The sequence below is a fragment of the Pinus tabuliformis genome, chromosome 1_1 (assembly GCF_031772625.1).
Source record: "Pinus tabuliformis cultivar Carrire ecotype Pingquan chromosome 1_1, CPIR1, whole genome shotgun sequence".
Lineage (NCBI taxonomy): Eukaryota > Viridiplantae > Streptophyta > Pinopsida > Pinales > Pinaceae > Pinus > Pinus tabuliformis.
The window spans coordinates 890,257,792-890,267,461 of NC_142297.1; the positions used below are offsets into that span (position 1 = coordinate 890,257,792).

A 9,670-nucleotide genomic window follows, 5' to 3' on the forward strand; every position below is an offset into this window, starting at 1 on the left:
AAATATCAATCTCGGAATTTAATTAATTATTAATAATTAATATATATTATAAAAAAAGACTATATTTATATTAATAAATAAAGAAAAACCCAATTTATATTAATAAATTATTATTATTATTATTATTATAACTTTCAATAATGAATAAATAAATTAATTGTTATTAACATTTATTTATTAATAATATTATTAAATTTAGTTAACAATAAAAATAATAATATTAATTAATAATAATTAATAATATGAAATTGTGCAGAATCAAGAACATTTATTGATGTAATTGTGCTAGTTTATTTAATCTATGAATATCATTGAATTAAAAGAGTAACACGTCTAAGACTCTAATTTTTGGAGCGCTCTCCTGCGTTATAAATCAAATAAAAATATATTTAAATCATGAAATTGCAATGATTTTGTGGCAGTTGAAGTAATTGAAACGATTTACAGATTCTGCTGTCTTTCGTTCCTTCGTTTGCACAGATAGTGTGCGTTTCTCCGCACGTGGTCGATTTCCCTCACTCTGAATTGGTTTATCGCCCTCTATTTGTATTGGTTGGCTTACTCTCGCTATGTATTGCTCGGCTTACTGTGTATTTTTCTGCTCGGCATTGTCAGTATTGTTTGGCGTATACTGCTCTGCTCGACTTCACTCCTGATAGTCATAGCATCGCTGAACCGTTAAATACATTGGCATATATTATTAACTATTTACTCCAAAAGCGATGTAGTAGTTTGTTTCCATGAACTTTGCCATCAAATGCAGGCAACAATAGAAAGAATCAACACTAGCAGGCGTGTGCAAGACTTTTTTCAAGGCTGCAACAAGGTATTAAGTTTGCATTACTATGTTTTCTTAATTCTACTAGGTGAGCCACACGGTTTCAACCCCTTGATTTTCGAGAAACTTCTTGCTCGTATTTATTTCACATTTTTATGCACTCAATAAGTGAGATCGTGGTAATGATTGGTTTACGCGATTAAATAATAAATTTTTGTATAAAAAAATATTATTAGACCGAAGGCGTTTACTCTATGGCATTTCTATGTCCAAAACGCAGTTCACTCCAACGAATGAGAGAACGTCATTTTCGTCTTCCTTCAGCTAATTAAAAACCAACACATCCCAATGTTATCGCAAAGCACATTGACAACCATGTTGGTCTAATCAACCACTACACCGTTGCGATTTTGTTTGCAGGGAGAAATACAGAACTCAGAACAGAAATTCAGAGCCAACTATTGGGCAACACATCACAGAAGTTAAGGCATTTAATGAAGTTTATTAAATTGATATGGGCAAACATTCATTCCGCCAGTGTTACCCACACTCCACAACACATGCAAGTTTAGAAAATCATTTGGTATGTAAATTTTCCCATGTTGCATACTAAATATTTTCTCTGTCATGTAATTAATGTCAAATTTGTATGCTATCATAAATATGCAAGTAAAAGTCTTTTGTAATGTTGGGCATGTTGGCCAAGTTAGGGAGCGAAAGTATGTGAGGTAGTGAGGAGAAAATTGTGGGAGGAAATATTGGTAGGCGCGTGAAAACCAATTTTACAGAGTTTTACAGAAGTTTACTCCGCAACCTAGTGATGTATAAATTGCAGCAAGCTTCTTTTGTTTTTCACTTGGAGCTGCAGTGTTCGTTTATCACGCGAATGCATTTCTTTATGTTTCAACATGGCTAGTTGCATTATGGCATTAATCTTTCACACTTAAATTTCCGCAACTTCTTTATTTTACTCTGTTTTTAATCAAGTCCCTATGTGGTTGCGATATACTGGCCACAACCTAAGATTTACCTTTCCACCATTGAAGTTGACCTTGGGTACTTTGCCGCAAGTGATTTCTGAGTTCCTTTGCCATAGTAAAATTATTTTTATAACAATTTTGAAGCCCAATTTGTTTTCGGGTGGGCTTACTCATGCTTTAGGTTTTGCAAAAGATCGGAGGAAGTGTGAGAGTAAAAGTGAATTGTGCAGGAGGCAGAAGATCTGAAATTGGTACAGAGGATGGGTGGTTTCTCTCAGGAGGCAGACATTAAGATGATGCTTGCTGTCATGGTGCTATGTGTACAAGAGTCGCATTTTCAGATGGAGTGTTATGTGTACAAGAGGCGTTCTTATGGGATATTCATCATCAATTCAATTTGGGTAAGACTTGGGAAAAGCTTCAGCTCGTTGCAAGGGTGATTGTTGCAATTGAAAACCCACAGGATATTATTGTGCATCCTGCAAGGCCATATGTGCAGCGTGTCATCTTGGAGTTTTCTCAATACACTGGAGCACATGCAATAGCTGGCATGCACACCCTTGGAACCTTTACAAATCAGATGCAGATGTTGTTTAACGAGCCTCATTTGTTGATCCTCGTTGATCCAAGAACTGACCATCAGCCCATAAGAGAAGTGACCCTAGGTAATATTCCAACCATTTCTTTCTATGGCACGAATTCAGCCATGAAGCATGTGGATATTGGGATATCTGCCAACAAGAAGGGAAAACCAAGCATTGGATGCCTATTTTGGATGCTTGCAAGAATGGTTCTTCAAAGTCCTTCATGGTCATAAATGGGACATGGTTGATTTGTTCTTCTACAAAGAGACTGACGAAAATAAGGAGCACAGAGAGGAAGAATCCCCTGGCGCTGAATATACTACTAACTATATAGCACCTTCTTTCGCTCTTCCAGGAGATCAGTGGGGTGCTAATATTCCAGATGCACGATGGGGGGTCACTGAACCTAGTGCAATCCTTGTTGTGCCTCCATTGGCCGTGTCTGACTGGTCCTGTAAGGCCTCCGAACTGCGGAGGATCGGGCGAGTCGTGCACGAGGGCGCGGGCGGGCACGCGGATGGGCACACGGGCGCGCGGGTAGACGAACTCCGACAAAGGTGTGACAGTAATGTGACGTTTGTAGCGACGAAAGGTAGAACACTTAAATATGACTAAGTGTTGAACGAAAGCATACATATATGCGAAGTTGGAATACGTAGAGCCGACTTGTAATATGAAACTTGTGGGCATATTATGAGAGATGGTGGGGTCGGCCAAGGGGCTGACACCCCCATGTGAAGCCCACGTATGAGGCATATAAATAAAGCATGAGGTGAGCTCATTTCAAACATTCGAATATTGAACTCTCATACACTTCTGCGCATAAGAAGAAGAGGAAACTGCGCAAGGGGTAAAAGGACTATGCATACCTCATGCATAGGTTATCCAAGTGCAGGTTTAATTATTCTTATGCCAGGTGAGGTGGAGGCTAGTGTGTCGGGTTAAGTTTTGGATACGGTTTCGTGCAGGGTTTGGTAGGAAGGTTGGGTGGCTCGGGTGAGCACCTCTTCTTGTGCAAAGGTGCACGACATGTTGTAAAAAGGCAGGTGGCCTGTCTATTGTAAAATTGGTTAAGTGTGAGACTTGGTTCGGCCAAGACACACTATTATATTGTAATCTGATATTCTTAATAAACTGTTGGGCAGACTTTTAGGGAGTTTCCCCTCCCTTTATACTTTTTTGCAATTGTTGATGTTCTCGGTTAATTGCATATGGATAATGAATGAGTATGGGCTTCATTAAAGTATAAAGGATAATGCTTTTACTTGGTTGCGAAACACAAACTAAGTATGTTAATGTTGGAGTAGGCGTAGTCCACGAATGTTAGTATCGTTAAAAAGAAAGCTTTTGATGGTGCCCCACCTCGCTACAAGCGGTTGGAAGACTACCGCAGGTGTAGGGGTATGACAGTTGGTATCAGAGCTCGGTCGGAGCTGGTGAGCAAAGGTTGCTCGTGACGAAGTACAGGTTTGAAACTGATGAGTTGGGTTTCTCATGATAGTGGACAACAAGGCATGGCAAGTTTGGGTGAAGGTGGAAGGAAACTCTTGCTTACCTTGGACAGGTTGAAGAGGTTGAAGGAAGAGAGGCCCCAAATCGGTGAAGAAATTGAAGCCTTGGAAAAGGATGTTGAAGACAAGCTTCTTCAACTCGATTGGACAATGGAGCAAGATGAAGTTGCAGATTGTGCCAACAAGGAAGAGGAAGTTGTGATAGTTGAAGATGTTGCAAACATGAACATGATGAAGGACGAACTTGAGGATGATCAAGTTTGACCAGGATCGTGCAGTTTGTCAACATGGATGGGTGAGGTCACTCACATGGAGGAGCCTCGTGATGATGAAGTAAGTATTGATACTTGTGTTTCATTTGGGCATTTGGGAGATGGACCGTGTGCAGGAAAGGGCAAAGCCAGTTTGCCAATGCTAGGGAGGATATCACCATGGATGACTACGATGGAACCTTGTATGGAAAAGCAAGGATTGTCGATTGTTGCAGGACTTGTTGGGGTTGCTTGTGACCTTGTGATGAAAGGTGCAAAGGCCCGTGACAAGGAAGGGACATGATGATCATTGTGGATGATTGGGTCATGCTTTAGCCACATGGCTAAGTGCTCGGCATGACTCATGGACAGTTGAGGAGGGCACACACTTATGATGCTTGGGTGGACTTCTCATGGATGAGACCAAGAGATAGTCTTGGTGGACACTTTGGTGGAGGAGCTATGATGGAGGGACTCATGACATGATGATATGGTTGGGTGACCGAGTTCACTAAACCGAAGATTGAAGACTTGGATGAGGATGACCGCTTGTTGTGATAGGCCTACTTGGTGGGACTACATGGACAACTTAGTCATGGACATCAGGGCATGAAGCATGGCAGTCTTATGCAGGGACATTGTGTGGGAGCACTTGTAGAGGTGTCACTTATGGACATCCAATGAGGAGTGCCAAGGCAGGGATGTTGTGCAGATGGATTTGTTGATGTGACATGGAGACTTATTACTTATGAGTCGATGGAGAGGTTGTACACTCTTGTGCAACAAGACCATGGACTCGGGATGGATTTGTGAGCAGATTAGGGAGCATTCCTACTACATGGAGATGTTGGTTGGAGATGGCTCATGGAGCTCATGATGACATGAGATTGTTGTGACTTTAGGGACTTCATACATGGTGGACTTAGAGGATTTGATACATTGAGGAGCTGAGGTCAGGAGACTTTGATGCAGTATGGGATGCATACTTTCAAAGTACATGTATGGGCATGGCTTGGAAGAGTGACTTAATGTAGAGGATCGGTATGAGGCACTTTGAAGTGATGAAGTTACGATGATGATGATGCCTTGACTTGGGCATGGGTTGAGCCGAGACTCAACTACTTTTTACACATGGATAGACGAGACAAGTGCATACTTGTTTCTATGGAGACTTGAGGATGGCACATTGCAGATGATGAAGAGACTTCATGGACCTGAATGGGGCACATCGAGAGTGGGTTGATGAGATGATCTCTTCATATGGAGGAGACACACACATGGACAGCATGTTGCAGATGAGATGGATGGAGTTTCCATGGACCTGAGCATGCATTATGGAGATACATACTTTGGTATGGTGAGCTTGGTCGCAGTGGTCACTAGGCCGGGACATAGTGGAGAAAGAGTCTCTACATATGTTGCAAGGATGTGTAGAAAGGTCGACATCATGGATGGATGATGATCTTGGTGGAGAGCTACCGGGATGGTATGTTGTTGAGGACGACAATGATTTCAGGTGGAGGAGGATGTAAGGCCTCCGAGCTGCGAAGCATCGGGCGAGTCGTGCACGAGGGCGTGGGCGGGCACGCGGACGAGTGCACAAGCACGCGGGCGGACGAACTGCGACAAAGGTGCGACAGTAATGCGACGTTTGTAGCGACGAAAGGTAGAACACTTAAATATGACTAAGTGTTGAACGAAATCATACATATATGCGAAGTTGGAATACGTAGAGCCGACTTGTAATATGAATCTTGTGGGCATATTATGAGAGATGGTGGGGTTGGCCAAGGGGCTGACACCCCCATGTGAAGCTCACGTATGAGGCATATAAATAAAGCATGAGGTGAGCTCATTTCAAACATTCGAATATTGAACTCTCATACACTTCTGCACATAAGAAGAAGAGGAAACTGCGCAAGGGGTAAAAGGACTACGCATACCTCATGCGTAGGTTATCCAAGTGCAGGTTTAGTTATTCTTGTGCCAGGTGAGGTGGAGGCTAGTGTGCCAGGTTCAGTTTTGGATACGGTTTCGTGTAGGATTTGGTAGGAAGGTTGGGTGGCTCGGGTGAGCACGTCTTCTTGTGCAAAGGTGCACGACATGTTGTAAAAAGGCAGGTGGCCTGTCTATTGTAAAATTGGTTAAGCGTGAGACTTGGTTCGGCCAAGACACACTGTTGTATTGTAATCTGATATTCTTAATAAACTGTTGGGCAGACTTTTAGGGAGTTGCCCCTCCATTTATACTTGTTTGCAATTGTTGATGTTCTCGGTTAATTGCATATGGATAATGAATGAGTATGGGCTTCATTAAAGTATAAAGGATAATGATTTTACTTTGTTGTGAAACACAAACTAAGTATGTTAATGTTGGAGTAGGCGTAGTCCACGAATGTTAGTATTGTTAAAAAGAAAGCGTTCGGTGGTGCCGCACCTCGCTACAAGCGGTTGGAAGACTACCGCAGGTGTAGGGGCGTGACAGGTCCGGTGCTACAAGTCCAATCGCTTTTGATGGATGGGACTCAGCACCTACTCCATTTCCACCAGCAACAGCATGGGATGATTCATTGACACCTAGTATTCCTGCTTCCCTAGTATCAATCATGTTGTTGGAATGAATTTGTGATGCTCATATTTTTTCTATTCAAAAGAAGTTCATCTTTCAAAATGATGTAGGGAAAAAGATACTATATTAATGTCCTTGTGAAATTGATGTTCACGAATCACATGTATTAATTTATCATATGATGTATCTGAGAATTTTTTCAAAAAAGGTTGGAGATTTTGAAGCTCGCCAAGTGCGGCCGGGGGAAATCGACACCATATGTTCAGAGGCTTGTGTCTTCTTTAAAGAAAACCAAGGGCCACGTTCAGAGATTTCTTCAAGGTTTTCTCCGCTCATTGCCATCACCAGAGATGACTCTGTATGTCTCTACTTCAAAGGTATTTTGCAAGGGAAATCATAGTTGTAGGTTCTTGGGCAGGTTACTGCCTACTCTGCCTCTCAAGAATGGGAAGGTGGTGGATTCTTGGCGCAGGAATGCCAAGAAGAAGAAAAGTCATCTGAGATTGAAAGTTGAGCCAGAGGATTTTTGCGTCTGTACTCCTTAGCATAATGATCGAGTTTTGCCTATTAATAGTGGCGGAATTTGGTCATGGGAGTCAATGTTTCACGATCTGAAGCCCATTTAAGGGTTCATAGTTTTTTCTTGATAGTTAATGGGAGGCTATTGTTAATAGGATTCTTGTCTTGTTCCTTTTATGTCTTGTTTGCAGAGGAATTCAGAGCAGAGTACTATTGTGGAATGAACCCTTATGTTTTATTTGGAATTGGTTTTGGATTGGATTTAGTCTGTAATGTTGTATTATGAATATTTTGAAGCAGAACGTCATGTGAAGTTAGAATTTCTCCACAAACATGAAAGAGAGCAAGGCATTTTTAGTAGACAATTGGTAGCTTAGAAAAACAGATACAAGTTTGCATCTCCACAGGGTGTGGGTGTACTTATAGATTGTAGAAATTTGATGGGAAGCACATCAGTTTAGTTGAAGAGTGTTTCATTGTATGGGGAAGGTTGTACCAGACTTAATTGTATTGTATATGTTTAATAATGAAAAAATAAAATTCATGAGGGGTATCATTTTCACCACATATCTCTCAATTTAATATTTCAAGGTATTGCCATTTAATTTCTGCTATGAACTCGTTGCAGTGGGAGCTATTTTTATAAGAAAAATTATAGACTCACTGTTATATGTCACCTGTTATCCATCACCACGTTTTTCATGCTCTGATGATAATCAAATCATAGTCGAACGTCATGACATGGCTTCTATTATCTGAATCCAAGGCCATCACTCTATATACCTGCAATCGTGCTTTTCCTTTTGGTCGGGTAGCCAACACAGCTCTTCTAAAGCATCGCTTCGCAGGTACTCCGAATATTTCCTTGCGTAGACCCAGAAGGAGAGACGAGGAGGCCAACCACCATTACAGACCCCACGAATGCCACCCTTGGGAGAATTCGAAGGAGAAAAGTATCCACCTTCCAAGCTCTTCTCCGCACATTATTGTAACAGTATTGTAGCTATTGATAGCATAGCAGGAACCCACAAAGTGGTTACAGAATCTCAGGGATTTTAGTGATCGCAACTTATGTTTTTATGTGTTAATTCCCTCAATTTATTAGTAATGGAGGCAGAATCCAAAGCAAAGAAGCGTGGAGGAGGCAAGAAGGGAGGCGACCACAGAAGAAGTTAGTTTTTGAATCTTTGAAGGAAAGTGTTTAGTTTCCAGTGAGAATATCGTGGCAGGTATCAGTCGAGATCTAAGAAGGACACTTGGTAGAAAAAAATGAGATGGACGGGTGGCTTTTCGAGCTTTCGGCGTTCCTTTGTACTGAGAGATGAAATTAGAAGTTTATTTTATTTCTTCCATTTGTATCATTCCTTCATTTCTTTAATAAACAGTAATTAACTTATTATGTCACATCTCACTGTTTGCTGAGTACTAACCTACATTGCTAAGACTTTACACCATATGGATCAACTAATTGCTTCAAGATTACTGTAGAGACTTCTCTAATAACTAATTCAATATTTAATGTGCAGGCTTCTCTACTGTTTAAATGCAATGTAGCATGAAAATTCTCAATAAATTATGATTTTATTTTTTTGGTTATCAAATTTGACATTTTCAACTAGAGACATTCTTAGAAATTAAATTAAATTAAATTATAGAATTCTAGCGTAGTAAGAAGCATGGTCCTTTACCAGTTTTGGGGGGTCTCATTTAGTAAACAACACACTCTTGTTGCGTTCTTATTTATTTAGTTTAGGTGATTTTTAAACAAAAATAATTATATTACAGTTTTAAAAGTATCATCTTTACGTTAAAATAATTATTTCACATTTTTAACCTTTATTTAAGATAACAAATTTACCATCTTTACATTTACCTGGGACAATTTAGATTGAACACTAATGAACTTAGAAAAATACGATGAAAATTATTCCCATATTTGTGATCTTATTCTAAGTACATTACTATGAAAGTTAATTCGTACTTTCCTAATATATTAGGGTCCTAATATAAAATGAGAACGTACGAGTCGTTCTTAACTCCGAGACTGATCATATTAAAAATTGTGAGGATGGGAGGTACTCTTGAAATTCTTAAGACTTTGGTTTGCATAAATAGTACGGTAATTTACCTATATTTCAATACGAAAAGGATAGAGTTGTTTTTTATTGGTTTTGGAGTGTCAAATAAATCAATTTAATGTGCGCGTGTAATTAGTTGTCCCCTGATGAGAAGGATAACGTCAAAGGTTTAATGGAAACTGATTGTTTATTTAAATCTAAAGGATATATGGGTTTGCAACATCTACATAAATTTAAAAAATTAAAAATAACCACCAAATTTGATATATGTTTAAAAATTAAATATAATTTAAAAATACATATTTAATAAGACACATATTTGCAATATATATATATATATATATATATATATATATATATATATATATATAATAACTACATAATTAAAGTAACTGAAAAAT

General features: G+C 39.5%; 1 pseudogene; it reads left to right on the forward strand.

Moving 5' to 3' along the window:
* Positions 1-2,012: 2,012 nt before the first annotated feature.
* LOC149217247 (small ribosomal subunit protein uS2-like) lies at positions 2,013-7,186 on the forward strand (annotated as a pseudogene).
* Positions 7,187-9,670: the final 2,484 nt, after the last annotated feature.